The sequence below is a fragment of the Gossypium hirsutum genome, chromosome D08, assembly GCF_007990345.1.
Source record: "Gossypium hirsutum isolate 1008001.06 chromosome D08, Gossypium_hirsutum_v2.1, whole genome shotgun sequence".
NCBI classification, from domain to species: Eukaryota; Viridiplantae; Streptophyta; class Magnoliopsida; order Malvales; family Malvaceae; genus Gossypium; species Gossypium hirsutum.
Window position 1 is genome coordinate 22,066,678 of NC_053444.1, and position 23,739 is coordinate 22,090,416.

Here is a 23,739-nt window from a genome sequence, read left to right on the forward strand (position 1 = left end):
TTCGAGCCTTGGCTTATGCAAATTTTTTTTATTTTATGTGAATAAAATCCTTGGATCTAGATAGTAGGTTCTTAAAGTATTGTGGAGTGATGTTTTGGGCTTAGGCCCACATTGTTACTGTATTGGGCTAAGGCCCACACTGTATTCTTACTGAATAGGACTCAGGCCTAGACTGTCACTACTTGTTGTATACTGATTGACTGATAGGGGGTTACACACTAAGTTTCGTAAACTCACTCTTTCCTTTTAACCGTGTAAGTAATCCTCAGTCTTAGATGATTGGTGATGCGAGGGACTCGGAGGTGGCCACACAACTGCAACAGTTCTACAATTGTTTTCATTTAAATTCAATGTTATGTTGGGTTTTCATTTAAACTGGTAGTTTAGGAGATGACGGACTTCAAAATAATTATTGTTGTCAAAGACACGAAATTTAAACATTAGAGTTTTCAAAAGCTTCCGCAATTTTAGATCAACCTTTTATATCAAAAGCAAACAACAAGGCTAACGTTTTGGCTAGATGATTTGTTAAATAATAATTACAGGGTTTTTAAACCTAGAAACAAACTTCTACCAATGATTCTAATCTTTCAAAAGACACTTCAATGTGACATGCAAGATTCGACTGTAATGTCTAGGCTGGGTTTGGGGTGTTACATTGTAGGAGTAGGATTAATAAGTAGATTTTAGTATGTTTCATTTTATTTAACTTTTCTATGTAGGAATCCAACATAATGGAGACACAAAAAATTTGAGCTAACAAGATCAAAGGAGAAAGCACTCACCATTAGCATTTGCAGCGACCATAATCAATCTAGTAACTTCCTTCCTTATCTATTTATGGGCTACACATTGAGGACAATGTGTCAAATAAAGTGTGGGGGTAACATAGAAAACTTACTTATTTTACACTTTCTTTGATTATTCTTGTCTTTTGTGTGCTTGAGTTAGAGAAATACAAGTGATTAGTTACGAGCATGTACATGCGTTGCTTGTGTTTATGAATAAATTTGGCATGATGAGAGGTGATTTTAAATTTTTTATTATTAGACTACTAAGTTCTATATGTTACACTATATATAGATATTAAGCAATCAACTTTACCAAGTGATATAGAAAATACAAGGAAACGAGCATGCTAGTAGGAATGATAAATAGTTGAACTTGTATTTGTTTGGTTGATTAAATTTGTGCATGTTGAAATATTTAGGGATGACCTCAGGCATTGTTTGGAACACATACAGAGCCAAAAATTGTCCTAATTATATTTCACCTTTAGTACCAATTTATGAGCCTTTTGACACTTCTTGATGAACCAAATTACAAGCCTCGAGCATGAACACGTCAATTTGTATTCGCCTTTATTTTTAGTCTTGCATGGCACGATTATAGACGTCTCGCCATACATATTAAGGGTTAAGTAGATACATCATGGCATAGTTTGTAAAAATAGAGTGAAATAGGAATGAGTAGTGTGATATATGAATTATAGGTTAGCCTGAAAGTGCAAATCAAGAAAAAAAATTCCAGAAAGAAAGTCCATATGAGTAGAAAAAGTACCTGAAAAGCCAAAAACCATTCTTGAGAGAGATAAGTTGAAAAAGAAAAGTCACAAAAATAGAAAAAAAAACTAGTTCATTAGTGCCCAACACAACAACTCGTAGGCTAGCCGTAGTTACTATGTCATGCTATGATTTCCTATGTGGAGAGATAAGAAATGTGAGAGAAAGAGAAATAAGGTGGTGAGCGCGAAAGGGTTACTAAGGGGGGAAGAATAAGGATCAATATAATTTGCCAAACTATTTTTGTATTCGTAACCTTTTTTATGCGTACTATTTTTTAATGTCATACCTATCCTAAACTTCAAAATGCTACAAACTGAAAAGTCCTATGTGACCAAAATATCCTTATACATGAATGGACATCATACTAGCCATGCGCATAAATGACTATTTTTATTCTGCTCAGATAATCAAAGTACTTGTATGATTTGTTGTTGGATTTCTATAGGTGAAACCCTTAATACTTGTATATTTTGTAACATGCTAAACTTAGATGTTCGAAGTCAAAGGTGGTAAGTCAATACTCCGAAGTCAATACTTGTATCATGTTAAAGTTGTTAGTAAGCATGAAATACCTAAGTCATATGCTCCGAAGCCAATACTTGTATCATATTTGCTCAATGGTCAGCATGTTTATCTATCATCTTTATTTATGTTGCTTGAGGACATGAAATTACTTAAGTGTGGGGGAGTTTGATCCATCGTAATTCGATGTAGTAGATTAAACTAGTTTTCACACTTAAAGAGCCTGAATACAAGCATTTTCATTACATTTTAGTTAAATTTCTTTAGTTTTACTCGCAACATATGGAATAGACTGAAGAAAACTTAAGTCTATCTTCGATTTCGCGACACAGACTGACGGTGTCGTGACATACCCCTTCAGATTGCTACAGAGGGGCATACTGGTTGCTATATCGTGTCACAGGTCCTGGTGTGTGGCAAAATCGACTCTGGGACGGAAATTAAATACAAAGTAGGGGTGTTTTGGTCTGCAGAATCAAACTTAAAGCTCGAGAACGTCAGCTGACCTAGGTTTAAGGACAACGGCTGTAACACCGTATACCCGGCCAAGTCACTAAGCCCAAATATCAGGATGCCACACAACTATCTCACGTCACAACCAACAAGTAAAAGCCCATTCTAACAAAATATCCATCAATTTATTATTCACATAGGTCTTAAGTCAATCATACTAGTTAGTTACCATTATCACATGCTAAACTTACATTGATTAGTCTTATATACGTATTAAAACATGCATACCATTTAGCAAAGTTCTCAAACTAAGTCTGTTGGTATCAAGACTGACACTAAGGTATCGATATTTCCTTTAAGTTGTATTGCTCCCACCTAGAAAAATTATACCAAACTTGCATTTTCTTTCTCGTCTCAAAACCAAAGTCTCAAAAATTATTAGTACTTGTCAATTTTAAAACACAGAGGTATTGGTTTTAAAACCCAATTATTTATACCTTTTCCCCAAACCTAAAAAATGCAGCATACATAAGTAATTAATCCATTCCAATTTAGTTCCTAAACATCATACATCAATTACTTCGACAAATAATCATTCAACGACCTAATTAACAGTTCAAAATCAAAAAAATCATGTTCGAGCAAGTAACGTTAATCCATCCTCATGTTCATGTACCGAAGCATAACAATAACATATAATCCTTATAAACTGAACCAACGACCAACAAAATGTCTAAAAGTTAACATGGCTATAAAAAAGTCTACCACATTGCCTCATTCCCCAAAACGTAAATAAATATAGAACACCTACGAAATAACAGATAGACTTGCTTGGATCACCTTCAGAAACCATACCGTTCACATCGATACTTAACTACTCTACAAGGTTTTTAAGAAAGGAGTGGGTTAGCTTAACAAGCTCAGTTCATGGTTAGAGTAACTACCATGCAAACAATTCATCAAGCATCAACGAAATAACATATAGCATAACCTTAACAATTCCAACACTAGTTTCATAATATAATTACTCGTGCATTTTTTTCTAGTTCTTTTACATGGTAACCATATTCAATTTTAAGCATATATCCTATTACACACATAATCACCTAACATCCAAGCATATATCACAATACTTATATAATCACATAACATTTAAGCATATATCACAATACTCGTATAATCACCTAACATCCAAGCATATATCACAATACTCATATAATAACATAACATTGAAGCATATATCACAGCGTATATATAATCTTATAACATTTAAGCATAGATCACAATACTCGTATAATCACATAACATTCAAGCATATATCACAATATACATATAGTCTTATATCATTTAAGCATATATCACAATACTCAAAACATCTTTATAGATAAATTGCATAATGGTCCCATGTCATATAAACACATATCACAATACACACATATTCATAATTTAAGATAATTTGGCACTTAAGCTATGAAACATAAAAGTGAGCTCCATTATCACTCATCGGATACACGAATCTCCAACACACCACACATAGACTCATAAAGTCAAACATGTCCCAAAAGTGAAGAACAAAGCTTACACTCTCCTCATGTCCTGTTGAATGGAGCTTAGCTCACATTCCCCTATCCTTCAAACATGTCTCAGGGCCTCAACGCCCAAAATCACTGTACATATAGGTGAGTACTCACAATCCTATGGCATGCCAACTATATCCAACGGTTTCAAGATCACAGTGCCAAAATATCTACAATCAAACACATATCACTTACCGATTATCCATGCACTATCACTGTATATTTGAATTTTTAGCAAAACAATGTCACTAACATTTAACACATACATAGCATGTACACATTTTCACTTTCACAACAATTATCATAACCACATATCACCTGTTATAGCATATCATCTCAATTCACATATTCACAAACACATAAGCACATAGTTCACAAGATAACATAGGTATGAGAAAGCTTACACTCGAATTTTAGAGTAGGGGTTTAGGCTACTACTAAATGCCCAAATAACACATTGAATCACGTCCACAAGTAATTATTCTAAACACTCACCAATTATGCTTTTGTTGAAAAGTCGAAACGTAAAACTAGCTTTTCCTCGCCTTTATCTCTACTCGTAAAAGGTCCTATCGAATCTGTAACTTCAACACAACAATGCATTCAATAATCAGCTAAGAACTTACCACAAGCAATCAAAAACACAAGTCTCAACTAAGTTCTCATGTAACCAAAAACTTTAACATAGCCAACTTAAAACTAAAATATCTTGGCCTATACTAAATACTTTTTGCCTAAAACCAATTTCGTTCATCTTATAATTCACCTACGAATAATTCCCAACCTTTAAAATAAAATAAAATACTCAATTCATAGTTCTCCCAAATATTTGTGTCAATTTATATAGCGTTGGGCACAATTTATATAGCGTTGTGCGCAATTATTACTTCAGATTTATTTGATGAGGAACTGGGTGCCAAATTGTTGTGTTGGTTGGATCCGTGTATCCGTCTGAGTTATGTTAATAGGGGTAAATAAATAAATTTTACATTTGATATTGAGTTGGAAAAGATGGGAAATGAATATGAAATGATGAACTGATGAAATGAACAGTTAAATAAATTTATTGGGTAACAAGTAAAAATAAAATGAAAAAAGAAAATTTTTGCAAAAGAACTATTACTAAGTATTTCGAAGAGAAATAAAATTTTTGTCGCGCATTACAGGAGCTTTAAAATAATGTTTTAGGCGTTGAGCATTGACTTTGAAAATGGATCCTATTTTTCCATCTTTAACATCGACAGCTCCATAAGGGTATATATGCTCGACTTCGAATGGTGCACACCATCTCGACTTTAATTTTCCATGAAAAAGTTTAAGCCTAGAATTGAAGAGCAAGACTTGTTGTCTAGGTACAAATTGCAGTGGAAAAATTTTCTTGTCATGCCATTGCTTTGTCTTTTCTTTATATAGTCTTGCTTTCTCATAAGCTTGAGCTTAAAATTCATCCATCTCATTAAGCTCCAGTAAGCGATGATTGGCTGCACCCCAGTCCATGCTTAGTTTCTTGATTGCCCAAAATGATTTGTGTTCTAGCTCAACTTGTGAATGACATTGTTTACTATAGACAAGCTTGAAAGGTGACATTCCTTATGGTGTCTTGAAAGTTGTGCGATAAGCCCATAAGGCTTCATCCAACCTCACTGACCAATCCTTGTGGTTGGGATTGTCAACTTTCTCCAGAGTTTGCTTGATTTCTTTGTTGGGAATTTCAACTTGTCAATTTTTCTGTAGGTGGTATGCCGTGGAAATTTTATGTTTAAACCTTATATGTTCAGAGCATTGGCAACTAATCTGTAGTCAAAATGTGAACCTTCAGCACTAATTACGGCACAAGGGGTAGCAAACCTAGTAAAAATATTTGTATGTAGGAATCTCATAACTGATTTGGCATCATTTGTAGGTAAACCCATAATTTCAACCCATTAAGAGACATAATCCATAATGACAAGAATGTAGATTTTTCCTCAGGATGGTGGAAATGGGCCTATGAAATCAATTCCCCATGCATCAAATAATTTCACCTCTAAAATATTTTGTAGCGGCATTTTGTGTCTCCTTGATAAGTTACCAGTTCTTTGACAGTGATCATAGCTTTGGCAAAACTCATGAGCATCTTTAAAAATGGTGGGCCGATAAAAACCATATTGTAGAACCTTTGCAGTAGTTCACATGCTTCCAAAATGTCCTCTATAAGGTGCAAAATAACAGTGATATAGGATACTTTAAATTTCATCATCCAGAATACATCTCCGAATTACTTGATCTGCACACTGCTTAAATAAAAATGCCTCATCCCAGAATATTGCTTGGCATCATGAAGGAATTTCCTTTGACCCTGATGATTGAGTGCAAGTGGTAGCAATCCACTGACTAGAAAGTTAACAATATCAGTATACCATGGCAATGCCAAAGCCAAAAATAACTGCGCATCAGGGAATTCGTCTTTAATCATTTGAATGTCACCATAATTATTCCCTACTTCCAGTCGTGACAAGTGATCAACCACTTGATTTTTAGTGCCTTACCTATCTTTGGTCTCCAAATCAAATTCCTGCAACAATAATATCCATCTAATGAGTTTGGGCTCGGCTTCTTTTTTCGTCACCAAGTATTTAATGGCAGAATGGTCTGTATAAACTGTAACTTTGGTGCCCACTAAATAAGCTTTGAAATTTTCAAAGGAAATTACCACCACTAATAATTCTATCTCTATCGTGGTATAATTGAGCTGTGAATTTGTCAAGGTGCAACTGGCATAATATATACCATGAAACATCTTGGCTTTTCTTTGCCCCAACACTGCTTCTACAGTAAAGTCACTTGCATCACACATCAGTTCAAACGGTAAAGTCCAGTTTGGTGTAGTGACTATAGGTGTTGTTATCAATCGCTTCTTTAACTCTTCGAAAACTTTTAAGCATAAGTCGAAAAAATGAAATGGTCTGTTTTGCTCCAACAATTGACATGAAGGTTTAGATATCTTAGAAAAATCTTTGATGAAGCGACAGTAAAATCCAGCATGACCAAGGAAGCTTATGATTCCTTTCACTGAAATGGGTGGTGCCAACTTTTCAATGACTTCTATTTTTGCTTTTTCAACGACAATTTCTTACTGTGAAATCATGTGGCCCAAAACAATGCCTTCACAAACCATGAAGTGGCATTTTTTCCCAATTCAGCATAAGATTTCGTTATTGACATCAGCAAAATACTAACTCCAACTTTTTCAAGCAGTCTTTGAAAGTGTTACCAAACATGGAGAAATCATCTATGAATACTTCAAGGAATTTCTTCACCATGTCGAAAAATATTACCATCATGCAACACTGGAATGTTGTCGAGGCATTACATAACTCAGATGGGATTCTTCTGAAAGTAAATGTTCCATAAGGACAGGTGAATGTAGTCTTTTCTTGATCAGTAGGAGATATGGCAATATGGTTGTACACTGAGTAGCCATCTAAAAAATAGTAGACGACTTTCCCTGTTAGTCTATCCAACATTTGATCTATAAAAGGCAGAGGGAAATAGTCTTCTTTGTTTCTTTGTTGAGTTTTCAATAATCCACACAAACTTTCCAACCTGTGCCAGCACGAGTGGGAATGAGTTTGTTGTTATCATTGCTAACTACTATGACCCCTCCTTTCTTGGGTGCACATTGAACAGGGCTCACCCAAGAGCTCAAAAATTGGGTATATAATTCAAGCATCCAACCATTTGATAATCTCTTTTTTAACCGCTTCTTTCATGACAGGATTCAGTCTCCTTTGTTGTTTAATAGATTTGTCATGGCAATCTTCAAGTATTATTTTCGGCATGCAGATTGTTGGGCTAATTCCTTTGATATCCGTAATTGACCATCCTAATGCTTTCTTGAAATTTTTTAAGAGTTCCAGTAATTGCATCTCTTGGTCTATTGTAAGCTCAGTAGAGATAACCACATGCATTGTATTGTTATTCCAGAGTAAGCGTACTTCAAATGCACTAGTAATGGCTTCAACTCTAGCACAGGTGGATCTCCTATTGGCAATTGAGGAGGGTTGAAAGATCAACCTGATAAGTCTAATGATTCAAAGCTCCTTTTGAAGCCATGTCCATATTTTTGAATGTCCATTAGTTCTCTAGATTCTTTAGTCAATCCTATTTCATTTAACTCAAAAGGGTCTGCATTAGAATCGTTGTGCATATGACCTGTAAATTCTTCCTACACTACAATGTTAATAAATTCAAAAGCATGGCATTTTTTATCTTGGTTTGCACACTCTAAAGAATCAAACACATTACATGTCAACTACTGATCATTAATTCTCATGACTAATTCACCTTTCTATACATCAATCAATGTTCTACAACTCATAAAGGTCGTCCAAGTATTATGGGTGCCTCTTTATCTACTTTACATTCCAAAATAATAAAATCTACTGGAAAAATTAGCTTTTCAAGTCTTACTAGTACATCTTCAATTTTACCTTCCGGATGGATGTATGATCTATCAGCTAGTTGTAATGTGACAGTAGTAGGTTTTGCCTTTCCTATCCCGAGTTTCCTGAAAATAGACATAAGCATTAGATTGATACTTGCATCTAAATCACATAATGCTTTGCATACATAATGGTTTCCAATCAAGCAATGTATCATGAAAATCCCTGAATCTTTTAATTTTAGTACCAGTTTGTTCTTCAGCTTTGTTGTGCACCTCTCAGTAAGTGCAACAGTTTCGAACTCCCCTAATCTTCTCTTCTTGGATAGGATATATTTCATGAATTTCACATAGTTAAGCATTTGTTCTAATGCTTCCACCAAAGGTATGTTAATGTGTAATTGCTTCAAGACCTCCAGAAATTTCTTAAATTGAGCATCTTGCTTCGACTTTTGGAAACACTAGAAAAAAAGGTGGCGGTGGCCTTCCTTCCATTTTTTGAGGTTGCTTTGCCATGGCATTTGGATTGGATTTACAAAATGAATATGTTGTTACTCCTATCTTTTTTAGTTTGTTCCACTACTAATTTGAAAGTTGTACTTTCAAGAACTTCTAAACCTTCCCCCTCAGTAAAGGCATCATTCACAACTCCTAGAAACTAAGTACCACTCCAGAGTGTTATGGCCTTACATTGCTCCTTTCCTTGAGATCGAGAACATTCTGTGTCACTAGGCAATGCTCCTTGATGTCTTGAACTTAATACAATGGCAATTTGTCCCACTTGATTCTCCATGACTCTTAAGGAAGTTGTCTGGCTCTGAATAATTGCATCATTCTTAGCCATATACTCTTTTAGTAGAGCTTCCTTAGTTGATGTTGAAGATGACGAACTTTGTTACACATTTTGTCATGGCATTCGTTGATTATATCTAGGTGGTACGCCAACCACATGCTATCGATTAACATTGCTGCCATTTCTCATTCCTTGATTACTCTAGCTAAAATTTGAATGTTGTTTCCACCTTGGATTGTATGTGTTGGAGTAGGATTTTTGTTGCTACGATCAAAATTCCCCATGTAATACGCAGAGGCTTGATTGGATGGCCATTCATCAAAAACATTATCTTCTCCATAGTATATACATGCTAGTTCTGCAATCTTCATCTCCTGCACTACATAGGGTCTTTTCAGAGTTTTCATCATATTCATTAAAGATGATACATGAGCTGTTAAAGATGTAATTGCATCAAGTTTCATTGCTCCAGCAACTCTTCTACTAGTACCAGCTTTGGTAGTGGGGTACTGATAATCATTGTTTGCTATTCTTTCCAGAATTTCATATGCATCATTGTAGGATTTGTCAAGCAATGTCCCATTAGCATATGCATTCACCACCATTCGCGTATGAGCATTTAATCCATCGTAGAACATTTCCATCTTTGTCCAATGCTGAGAACCGTGCATCAGGCATTTTCTAATTAGTTCCTTAATACACTCTCATGCTTCCTATAATGTCTCATATTTCAATTGCCTGAACGATGCAATGTCATTCCTAAGCTTCGCATTAATATTGGGAGGATTGTACCTAAGCAAAAATCTCTGACATAATTCATTCTAAGATGCCACCGTACCTGATGGTAACACATTCAACCATGATCTAGCACAATCCCGCAATTAATAAGGGAATAATTTTAATCTAAGGGTATCTTCAGGAGCACCCTACTACCTGAATGAGTCACAGACTTTAAGAAAAAGTCTCAAGTGCAATCTCAGATCTTCTGTATGTAAACCACTAAATAGCCCTGCCTTTTGCAGCATTTGAAACATTACTGGTTTTGATTAAAAGAGTTGAGCTTAAATATGTGGTCTAATGATTCCTGGATTTAGATCATCCAAAATAGGCACTACATGTTCTATGATGGGTTTGTCTCTATCATCTATGATTAGAGGAATATAAACATTCCTTTAATTATGAAATACATGATCTTCTATGATTGAATCATTTATAATTCTCTTCATTTCTCTTAACTCTTTTCTTCTTTGCCTTAATGTCCTTTTAGTTTCAGGATCAAAACAATGTTTTGTATCCTCTTGAATACTTCTTTTCATGCACTAATACAAACCTGAAAAACAAAACAAAATACTAATTAACTGCTCTAACAAAAATAACAGGAATAATAACAAATCAACTTTTCACCAATGTTGTCAATCCCTAGCAACGATGCCAAAAACTTGTTGTTTCTAAATAACTAATGCAATTGTACAAGTGTACACGTCATTCAAGTAATAAAGTGATAAATAATTATCATCTCCACAGGGATTGAAAATTGGTAAGAAATTAAGTATGTTATTATAATATTGTTAACTATACCAAAATATCAGGAAATAATCTTAGAGTGAATAAGAAACTAGAATAATGAATTAATGAAATTAAATGATAAAGAACAAAGAATTGATATGACAAATAAAATGATGTGGCAATTCACAAAGAATATCAAGAGTATTTCTGTTGTTGAATGAATAGGGTTGGAATGATTCAGGAGAAATGTTCATATCAAGATAATGCCATGGAATAATATTGTCTAGTCTACTGTTCAAAGATTCGCTACTGTGACCTGCCTCTTTTGATAGCTAGATCTTAAGCTAAAAATCTAATTTCATGTACATCTACAGAACTTGGGATTGGTAACTGTAATGAATGTCCTCTTTGTACAACTTGCAACATCTATGTCTAGAGTGCTGTGAATATTTTGTCGAGTATTCGCTTGCATCAAACGATTCAAGATCAACTATTCTTAACCTTTTCAAAATTAAAACACCTAAAAACACAGCATACATTCAACTATTTCTAGAGCTTGCATGCATGTTGGAACAACCCGTTTTTCAGTGGTGTCGAAAATAATGGTTTTGGGGCCACAAATTCGATGAGTAAGTTCATAAATATTTAATATTTACGAGTCAAATATGGTATTAAAATCAATTCAGAATTCACAATTTATGCTATTTGAATGAACAATTAGGTTCAAGTGGTTTTAGAAAATGAGGTATCAGGACCTCATTTCTATAAACTAAGCCATAAATATTTTTATAAATACTTACGGAATGTTAATACAGTTGTGTCAAAGTTTTGTTAAGAAAATTGATGTTTATATAATTAATTAAGAAAAAATGACTAAATCGTAATAGTTGAAAAAGTCAAATGCTATTAGTTTAAAGGTGTTAATTAATTAAAGAAACATAATTGGATGGCCTTAATGGATAAATAACCCATTCGTATGAATCACCCAATAGCCCTAGTGACATTAAAGGTGTCATATTTTGTCACCCAACAACTAAGTATAAGGGCTATTGGGTGATTTTCGCTTCTCCTAGCCCCATTCGAATGGGTTATTTATCCATTAAGGCCATCAAATAAAGTCAGAATGGCCTTAATGGCCTTAATGGATAAATAACCCATTCATATCCATCATTTTCACCTGTTTCTTCTAATTTTTATTGTTTTTAGATCGTTGCAACTAGGTCCAGCTAGCCCATACCTTCGTTTTTGAAACTGTTAAAGATTTTGAATGTTTCCATTGATGAATCTTTGTGATTTAGATGTGAAATGATGAATTTGAGGTATTAGTTGTTATTTATAAGTATTTTGTTAAGTGATTTTGATGAATTTAACGATTAAGGATTAAATTGTTGAAATAATAAAACTTTTACAATAATTGGATGGCCTTAATGGATAAATAACCCATTCGAATGAAATTATTAATTTAGGTCAGAACGAGTGGAAAATCTAGGAGAAGCGAAAATCACCCAATAGCCCTTATACTTAGTCATTGGTGTCATTTAGCCATGTAAGTTTGTATGAACAGTAATTGTTTTAATGTTAGCTAAATTTGAATGTTATTACATTCTTGTGAAACAAATGAAATTAAGTATAAATAAATTTATGTCATGATGTATTGACGGATATCGAGTCCCGATTAAACCATAGGAATTCTTAGGACACAAATGACATGTCATTAGGGTTTCCATGTTTTGGGTGCTGGTCTTAAATGTCCTACCAATGGCTAAGGTTATGCATTTGTTGCGGATACACCATAGCTCGTGTGAGCAGTATCGTGTAGCTTACATTCTGACCCACAACTTGTGTAAGCAGCCCCATTTCACAGCTTGTGTGAGCAATGATGTAAAGGAAATGAAATGATACAGTTATATGTTAGCACGCTTCGTGTGAGCTATCCCGCGTATCCAATGATATTCTAAACGGTTCAACAGGCATGAAAAGGAAAGGAATGGTAAGTGTTTAAAAGGAACTATATCATGTATTTATGAAAAGGATTGAAATGGTAAGTTTCATTAAAAGTATGATATGTTAAGGAAAATGATGGATTCAAATGAAGTATGTTCATGTGTAATGGCTTACCTATGTTAAACTCATGTGGATTATGTTTGAATATTCTAATATGTGTTGTTGTTGGTACTTAGGCTTGTTTTCAACTTGTGTAATTGATTGATGTTTATACTTATGTATTGTATAATGCAAATGATACAGGTAAGAAAAGGTAATGAAACGGTAAGTTCATAATTGTGATTTAATATGATTAAATAAAACGATTGATAAGTTAATGACGTATTTATAAGTGAGAAGTATACTTATGGTATGGTTGAATTTACTCATGTCATGAATAAATACACTAACTCGTGAATTGATGATGTTGTTTAGGCTTATGTTAAGCATTTGGAATGACATGGAAAGTAAGTAAATAGAAAGGTTCATAATCTTATGAAAAGGTTGATGATTTCGTAATATATCTTATAAATTCCTATTATGTTATGAATGAAAAATATATGTGACGCTGACGGACTTACTCATTTGTGAGTTGATGGTTATGTAGTTTTTATAAATCTTATAGCATTGGTTTAGCTTATTATTTACCCTATGAAGTTTATTATTGAAATTGAATATTATGTTTAAAGTTTATACGAGCTTACTAAGCATTCATTGCATACGTAGCTATTTTTATTTATTTTATAGATTATCGGAAGCTTGATCGATTTGAAGTTTGTTGTAGATCTATCACACTATCCAATGGACAAATCGATAGTTTTTAAGTAATTTGGTTACAGTTTATAATGGGATGTATGGGACGATTGTAATGGCATTATAGTGCATGTGTGAATGATGTTTTGGTATGTGTAAGCTTTGGAAAGCTATATTGGTTGGGTACATCTTACCAAATTATGTGATCTAGATTACTTGAAAGTGCTTGTTGATATGATTCATTTGGCATATTGGTGATAGATTGAAAAATTGTTACTTGTGACATGTTTTAGTTCATAATTGAACTAGGTTATAATGTTTGAAAATGGTAGAAAGTGATTTCAGGGCCACAAATCTGACAAGTAATTTTATAATATTGTTATTTAATATTTACGAGTCATATATGGTATTAAAATAAATTTTGAATTAACAATTTACGTTATTCGAATGAACAATTAGGTTCAAGTGGTAAGACCGTAAAGTCAAGTGCTTTTAGAAACTGAGGTATCAAGACCTCGTTTCTATAAACCGAGCCATAAATATTTTTATAAATATTTACGACATGTTAATAATGTTGTATTAAAGTTTCGTTAAGAAATTTTGATGTTTAGATAGTTAATTAAGCAAAAATGACTAAATCGTAATAGTTGAAAAAGTCAATCGCTATTAGTTTAAAGGAGTTAATTGTTTAAACAAACATAATTGGATGGCCTTAAAAGATAAATTACCCATTCTTATGATGGTGGACGGTTTAAACTTTAAATTCTTTATTATTAAAATAAAGTAAAAAGGTTAATAAAATAAGAAAACATAATGTTTTCTTTTTCAATGGTTTTGTTCATCACCAAAACACCATGGCAAGAAGAACCAAGGTTTAGCCATGCTTCAATATATTCATGGTGAGCCATTTTTCACCCGTTTCTTTTAATTTTTATGCTTTTGAGATCATTACAACTAGGTCCAGCTAGCCCATACCTTTGTTTTTGAAATTGTTAAAGATTTTGAATGTTGCTATTGATGAATATTTGTGATTTTAGATGTTAAATGATGAATTTGAGGTATTATTTTTTATTTATAGGTATTTTATTAAGTGATTTTGAAGAATTTAACGATTTGGGATTAAATTATTGAAATATTAAAAATAGAATGACTTAGTGTAAAATTGTTACAAATGTGGGCTATAATGGATGCTATTAACATTCAACTGGTACGAATTTTCAATAAAATTGGTTTATTTACATGATTAGGATATAAGGACTAAATGGAATAAAAATGAAAAGTTTAGGGTAATTTTGTAAAAATGTCAAAAATGACTAAATTGCATAAAACGAATTGGTTTTACTATCTAAATTAATGAATTGAATGAAATTATTAATTCAGATCAAGAACGAGTGGAAAATCGAGGAGAAGAGACAATTACTAAATATCCCCTGTACTTAGCCATTGCTGCAATTTGGCCAGGTTAGTTCGTAAGAACTGTAATTGTTTTAATGTTGGCTAAATTTGAATGTTATTGCATTCTTATGAAACAAATGAAATTAAGTATAAATGATTTTATGCCATGATATACGGACGAATATCGAGTCCTGGTTGAACCTTAGGAATTCTTAGGATACAAATGACATGTCATTAGGGTTTCCATGTTTTAGGTGCTAGTCTTGAATGTCTTACCGATGGCTAAGGCCCTACATTTGTTGCGAATACACCATAGCTCGTGTAAGCAGTATCTTGTAGCTTACATTCCAACCACAGCTCGTGTGAGCAATAATGTAAAGGAAAGGAAATGTTATAGTTATGTGTTAGCACACTTTGTGTGAGCTATCCTGCATATCCAATGATATTCTAAATAGTTCAACGGGCATGAAAAGGAAAGGAATGGTAAGTGTTCAAAAGGAACTATATCATGTATTTATGAAAAGGGTTGAAATGGTAAGTTTCATTTAAAGTATGATATGTTAAGGAAAATGATGGATTCAAATGAATTATGCTCATGTGTATTGGCTTACCTATGTTAAACTCATGCAGATTATGTTTGAATATGCTAACATGTGTTATTTTTTATGCTTAGGCTTGTGTCAAACTTAGGTTATTGGTTGATGTTTATACTTATGTATTGTATTATGCAAATGATACAAGTAAGAAAAGGTAAGGAAACGGTAAGTTCATAATTGGGATGTAATATGATGAAATAAAAGGATTGATAAGTTAAACGACATATTTATATTTATATGTGAGAATTATACTTATGTTATGGATTAATTTACTCATGTTATGAATAAATACATTAACTCGTATATTGATGATGTTGTTTTGGCTTATGTTAAGCATTTGGAATGAAATGGAAAGTAAGTAAATAGAAAGGTTCATAATATTATGAAAAGGTTGATGTTTTCGTAATATATCTTATAAAAATCCTATTATGTTATGAATGAAAAATATATGTGACGCTGACGGACTTTCTCATTTGTGAGTTGATGGTTATGTAGTTTTTATAAATCTTATGGCATTAGTTTAGCTTATTATTTACCCTATAAAGTTTGTTATTGAAATTGAATATTATGTTTAAAGTTTATACGATCTTACTAACCATTCATTGCTTATGTAGTTATTTTTCTTTACTTTACAAATTATCAAAAGCTCGACCGGTGGAAGTTCGTTGGAGATCTATCACACTATCCAATGGACAAATCGGTAGTTTTTGAGTAATTTTCTTAGGGTTTATAATGGCATGTATCGGATGATTGCAACGGTATTATAGTGCATGTGTAAATGATGTTTTGGTATGTGTAAGCTTTGGAAAGCTATATTGGTTGGGTACATCTTGAAACCTTATGAATTTATGCAATGTATATTACATTAAAGTTCTTATTGATATGATTCATTTGGCATGTTGGTGATAGATTGAAAAATGGTTACTTGTGATATGTTTTAGTTCATAATTGAACTAGGCTATAATGTTAGAAATTGGTAGAAGGTGATTTGGTAATTATACATTATGTAAGTTAACTATGTTGGTACATTTGATTCCTTGTTAGTTTGTGCCATTCTGACTTTATCATGTAGTATGTTCTGAATGGCTCGAATGACATGTTTTGTATTGGAATAGTAATGGTCAAATTTGATGTTTCATTTGTTTGAGGTTGAATTAGGTTCAACGATAGAAATGAGATCCAATAAATGCATGTTTAGGTAAGTTTAAATATTTTCATTTCAGTTGCCTTGATTGGCATACTGGTTGATTGATTTGGGATCATTAAATTGGTCATAATATGTAAGTTTTGATAAGGTTTTGATACTTTGATATTGTGCACTAAAACTTTTTAGGTGGCTGCATGAATCAGTGTTGGAAATAGCTTGAATTTGACTTCATGTCTACACGGCTTGAGGCACAGGCATGTGACTCAGCCGTGTGTCAAGCGACACGGTCGTGTGTCCTATGTAGGTTTTAATGCATGCAAGTCAGGCTATTACACGGCCTAACACACAGGCGTGTGGAGCTATTTTGAGAGTTACACGGCACACACGGGCGTGTGGCTTAGCCATGTGACTCAATTCAGAGAGTTAAACGGGTACGGGCACGAGCTGAGACACAGTTGTGTATCCCTATTTCGATTGTTACACGGCCTGAGACTCGGGGGTGTGTCTCATTCGTGTGAGTTACACAGCCTGGCCATACAGTCGTGTGAGTCACGCGGCCTTGCAGTTCAAATTTTCTAACTTTTTCCTTAACTTCTTTAATGATTCCAATTTAATCTTGAATTATTTCTAAAGTGTTTTTAAGGCCTCAAAGGCTCGATTAAGGGACGATATGCATGTAGATGAATGATTTATGCTCTATTTATGTTGAGGTATGAAATGTATGTTTTGTATAGTTACATTTTTACGGTAATGCTCTATAACCCCATTTCGATGATGAAAATCGGGTTAAGGGTGTTACACATGTATTTAAAATAAGCATGAATCGAATGTAACAGTGATATAGTCTCAAATCGTAGGCATTAAAGATGATAAAACATTCACCCAAACAACTCTAACCCAGAAAAGACTTAGTTCATGGGTGGAAAAGTAAACATCAAAATAGAGTCATTCATCAACATTTCTCAATTAATTTTGAATCACAGAAAATTCAATCTAGAAAACAAAGGAAGAACTGCAAGAAGTTAATTCAACACTCCAACTCCTCTTGGTTCTTTAGATTGCTCGTGAATCCAAGATAGATTTCTCTTCCACTTCCTGACGTCTGTAGTTAGCTCTCTTCTAAGCTACTACCCTTTTTTTCTCTAGAATTCTCTAATGGAGTTCTTCTTTGTGCACAGAGAGAGAATTATTGTCACCAGTCTCTGACTCATGCTAATTCTCCTCCTCTTTTTCTTATTCTCTCTCATTCTTTTATTAGGTAGATTTGTCCCACCTCAGAACACATTTCTCATTCCTCTTTTCATGTTGGCTTTTCTGGTACACGTTTAGCTGGCTGAGAGTGACGTGGATAGAGTGAGGATTCATCCTCTTGGAATTGCCATGGCAATTGTGTTGACAATCAATCTCACCATTTGCCACAACAATGTTTCACTTCCCTTAGTATCTTTCTGCATCATCCCCATCCTCTTCTTCTACCTGAACCTGTGTCCAACCACAACCACAAATTTTCCTTCCCTAAGTAATAAAAGTAATAAATGATGATCAATAGAGCGCAATCTAAGCTTTGTTATGCAATGTTCTAAAATTATCCTAAAAATGCAAATGTATTTACTTAATTTCAAATAATTAATTCCATCTACAGACCTAGAATATAACTCTTTTTAAGAGTTATCATACCACCTAGAAAACTGATACCAAACTTGAAGTTTATTTCTAGTTTAAAAACCAAAGTCTCAGAAATTACCAGTACCTGTCGTGAAGTATCGATAAATTTACTGGAGTATCGATACTTGAGCAAAGGTATCAGTACAAAATCTCTATTTTAACTTCCTATACGTTTTAAAACACAAAGCTATCAATTTTAAAACCCGATTATCGATACCTCTACCAAAACCTTAAGAATGCAACATAATTCAGCAATTAATCCATTCCAATTTAGTTCTTAAACATTATACATCAATTACTTCGACAAATAATCATTCAACAGTCTAATTAAAAGTTCAATATCATAAAATCGTTTTTCAGCAAGTACTGTCAATCCATCCTCATGTTCATGTACCCAAGCATAATAATAACATGTAATCCTCATAAACCGAACCAAAAACCAGAAAAAGGTCTAGAAGTTAACATGGCAATAAACAAGTCTACCACATTGCCTCATTCCCCAAAATGTAAATACATATAGAACACCTACGCAGTAACAAATAGACTTGCTTAGATCACCTCTCAGAAACCACGCCACTCACACTGACACTTTACTACTCTACAAGGGTTTTAAGAAATGTGTGAGTGAGCTTAACAAGCTCAGTGAATACCTAGAATAACTACCATGCAGACAATTCATCAAGCATGAACGAAACAATATATAACACAACCTCAACAGTTCCAACACTAATGTCATAATATACTTACTCGTGCATTATTTTCTAGTTCTTTTACATCGTAAACATATTCACTTTTAAGCATATATCCTATTACACACATATTCACCTGACATCCAAGCATATATCACAATACTCATATAATCACATAATATTTTAAGCATATATCACAATACCCATATAATCACCTAACATCCAAGCATATATCACAATACTCATATAATCACATAACATTTTAAGCATATATCACAATACTCGTATAATCACCTAACATCCAAGAATATATCACAATACTCGTATAATCACATAGTATTCAAGCATATATCACGGTGTACATATAATCTCATAACATTTAAGCATATATCACAATACTCGTATAATCACATAACATTCAAGCATATATCACAATATACATATAATCTCATAAAATTTAAGCATATATAACAATACTCAAAACATCTTTATAGATAAATTGCATAATGGTCGCGTGTAATATAAACACATATCACAATACACACATATTCATAATTTAAGATAATTTGGCACTTGAGTTATGAAACATAAAAGTTAGCTCTATCATCACTCACCGGATACACGGGTCTCCAACACATCACATAGACTCATAGAGTCAAACATGTCCTAAAAGTGAAGCATAAAACTAACAGTCTCCTTATTTCACCTCACATGTCTTATTGGATGGAGCTTAGCTCACATTCCCTTATCCCTCCAACATGTATCAGGGCCTCAACGCCCAAAATCACTGTACATATAGGTGAGTACTCATAATCCTATGGCATGCCAACTATATTCAGCGGTTTCAAGATTACAAGGCCAAAATATCTTAAATAAAAAACATATCACTTACCGATTATCCATGTACTATCACTGCATATTTGCATTATTAGCAAAACACTGCTAGTAACATTTAACCTATACATAAAATGTACACATTTGAACTTTCACATCATAACCACATATCACATGTTATAGCATCTCATCACAATTTACATATTCACAAACACATAAGCACGTAGTTCACAAGATAACATAAGTACGACAAAGCTTACACTCAGAATGTAGTGTAGGGTTTAGGCTACTACTAAATTCCCAAATAACACATTGACTCATGTCCACAAGCAATTATTCCAAACAGTCACCAATTACGCTTTCGTCGAAAATTTGAAACCTTAAACTAGCTTTTCCTTACCTTTACCTCTACTTGTAGAAGGTCCTATAGAATCTAGAACTTCAACACAACAATGCATTCAATAATCAACTAAGAACTCACCACATGCAATCAAAAATATATGTCCCAACTAAGTTCTCATGTAATCGAAACCTTTAACCTAGCCAACTTAAAACCCAAATATCTCGGTTTATACCCAATATTTTTGCCTAAAACCAATTACGTTTATCTTATAATTCACCTATGACTAATTCCCATCTTATAATTCATAATATCGACTTTTTTAATATTTTTTATGACTATTTCTCGAAAATTCATTAAAACTTAAGAATTTTTTAATGAAACTTCAAAGTAAGTTTAGAAACCTCTTAATCATGTCAAAATAAGCTAAAAACACTTTGAAACCATATTTTTATGCAAAATCCTAAAATCCACCATTAACAAGCCAATTTTTTACTTTTATTCTAAACTTGCGATTTAATGACTAAATAACATTTAAAACTAATGGGAAGATGACTCGATACCTTAGTTGGTGGAAAATAAAGCGTTTGATTGAAAACCTAAAAAACTCGAAAGCTTGACAATAGAGAAAACTATGGTGTTTTTAGGTGTTTTTTTTAACTTTGATGGAGATTCACAACTTGAGAGATGATAGAAACCAAAGGAATTAGGATTTGGAATTCAAAATCGATTGATAGAGTTAGGAGAACAATAGATGGCACAAATATGAGAGGAGAAGAAGACTAACGTGAAAATAAAACTATAAATAGGGTTGTTAGGTTGGATTTTAAAATTTGGTCTAATTGCCTCTTAAAAACTCTAAGTTTTGACCCTTTTACAAATCAATCCTTTTTAAAAAATTAAATATATATATATAACTCATTTTCAAAAATTGATTTAATTTTCTAAAAACCATAGTAAAAAACATTACCACTAAACCATGTCGCAAATTTTCGAACACTTTAAGTCTAAAATTCCCATTTTACCCTCAAAACTTCTCAGCCCAATTTTTGGGTGTTATAACGGCCACCTGAAGGCTATAAATAGGCCCCTTTTGGTACATGTTCTAGAAGTTATTTTAGATGCACACGGGTTGTCACACGCCCATGTACAACATACAGTTACCCCACACGGCCATGTGGCCTATTTGATTTTTGGTGCAGGTTTGTTCACACGGTCTAGAAACACAGCCGTGTGTCCCCTTTACATGGCCTGAGTTCTCGTACATGGTTTGGCCACACAACCATGTCTTTCAGCCGCACGGTGTGGGCTCTGCCACACGACCGTGTGACCTTTAGTTCATATTAGTCCCTAATTATTTCCAAACAGATTTTAGGGATATGTAAACTTGATTTAAGACTCGTATTCATATATATGCCATGAATAATGATTGATTATGAATATTTAATATTTAAATTTATTTTTGAATTGTATTAGATTGTTTTTCAATTCATTAACTGTTGTAATACTTCTTAACCTTAATCTGATGATGGAGACGAGTTAGAAGTGTTACAAACTTGATGTACCTAAGATTGCATTAAGGACATGATATGGTCACTACGAGTTCCTAGCGATGCTCTTTGGTCTTACGAAAGCTCCGATTACTTTTACTAACTTATTGAATCGGGTATTTCAGCCTTATCTTGATCATTTTTTTGTGGTCTTCATCAACGACATTTTGATCAATTTTAAGTTTGAATCAAAGCATGACGAGCACTTGAAAGTTGTTTTGGAGATCCTACGTGAGAAGAAGCTTTATGTTAAGTTGAGCAAATGCAAATTCTGGCTTAAAGAAGTGATGTTTTTTGGGCACATGGTATTGGATGTGGGTATCTATGTTGATCCAAAGAAGATTGAGGCTATTCTGGATTAGAAGTAGCCTAAGAATGTTAGTGAAATCCGGAGTTTACTTGGTTTAGCTAGTTATAATATGAGGTTTGTGGAAGGATTTTCTTTGATTGCGGCTCCTATGACTAAGCTATTGAGGAAGAGTCCTCCTTTTAAATGGATTGAGAAGCAACAAGCTAGTTTTGAAAAGCTTAAGTCCATGCTAGCTCAAGCACTTGTTCTGATTCAACCTGAATCTGGGAAGGATTATGTGGTTTATAGTGATGTATCTTATACCAGTCTTGATTCTGTGTTGATGCATGATGGTAAGGTTGTGGCTTATGCATCAAGACAACTTAAACTACACGAGTGCAATTACTCGACTCACGACCTTGAGCTAACAGTAGTGGTTTTTACCCTTAATATTGTGAGATATTATCTATATGGTGAGAAGTGTATCATTTATACGGATCACAAGAACCTTAAGTACTTTTTCTCCCAAAAGGAGTTAAACTTAAGGCAGTAGAAATGGATAGAGTTGCTTAAGGACTATGATTGTACCATTGAGTACCATCTAAAGAAAGCTAATGTCGTGGTAGATGCATTGAATAGGAGGTCATTGATCGATTTGAGAGCGATGTTCATTAAGCTGAGCTTGTCTGAAGATGGAGGTTTGCTTGCGGAGTTGCAAGTAAAACTTACTTTCGTGGGTTAGATTAAGATGAAGAAACCATACATCTCTTGTGCCTCAAATTAATCAGATTGAGGAGGGTAAGACTACAGAATTTGGGTTTAATTCTGATGAAGTCTTGTGTTATCGTTGGAGATACTATATGCCTGATGATAAAGATGTGATATAGTCTATCCTTTGATAAGCGCATAATAGTCCTTATGCTATGCATCCTGAAGGGAATAAGATGTATTGGGATATAAGAGATCTGTATTGGTGGTCACGTCTTAAGCATGAGGTAACTGAGTTTGTGGCTAAGTGTTTGACGTGCTAGCAAGTTAAGGCTGAGCATCAGTTCCCTTTTAACTTGATACAGCCTCTTCAGATTCCTTAATAGAAGTAGGAGTGTGTGACTATGGATTTTGTTAGTGGTTTGCTTTTAAAACCTACTAAGAAGGATTCAATCTAGGTGATTATGGATAGACTAACTAAGTCAGCTCATTTCTTGCCTACCCGTACAGATTTTTCATTGCAAAAGCTAGCAAAGTTTTACATCTCTGAGATTGTGAGTCTGCATGGGGTATCGATATCTATCATTACAGGCTGGGATCCTCGATTTACATCTCGATTTTGGAAAAAATTAGGCTCTAGGTACTCGATTGAACTTGAGCACGGCTTTTCATCCACAATCTGATGGACAGTCTGATCGAGTTATCCATATTCGTGAGCACATGTTGAGGGTAAGGGTGTTTAAACATATAAAACCTTAACCTGATTATTTTTTGGTAAAAATAAGTATAAAACATATAAAAATAATTTATAATATTCATTTGACAGAATTAACCGAACTAGTAATAGCCTAATATATATAATAATATTATTTATTAAGTTCAATTAATTTATTTAATTACCTAATTAAACATTAACCAAAATTTAAAAAAAACCTTTAACCGACTTCTGAC

The 23,739-nt window shown here is 33.6% G+C and overlaps 1 non-coding gene across 1 annotated transcript; it reads left to right on the top strand.

Moving 5' to 3' along the window:
- The first annotated feature begins 9,993 nt into the window (after positions 1-9,993).
- On the top strand, positions 9,994-10,100 carry LOC121220643 (small nucleolar RNA R71). Its single transcript, XR_005917863.1, has one exon. It is a non-coding gene; the product is annotated as a small nucleolar RNA R71 (small nucleolar RNA).
- The last annotated feature ends 13,639 nt before the right edge of the window (positions 10,101-23,739 follow it).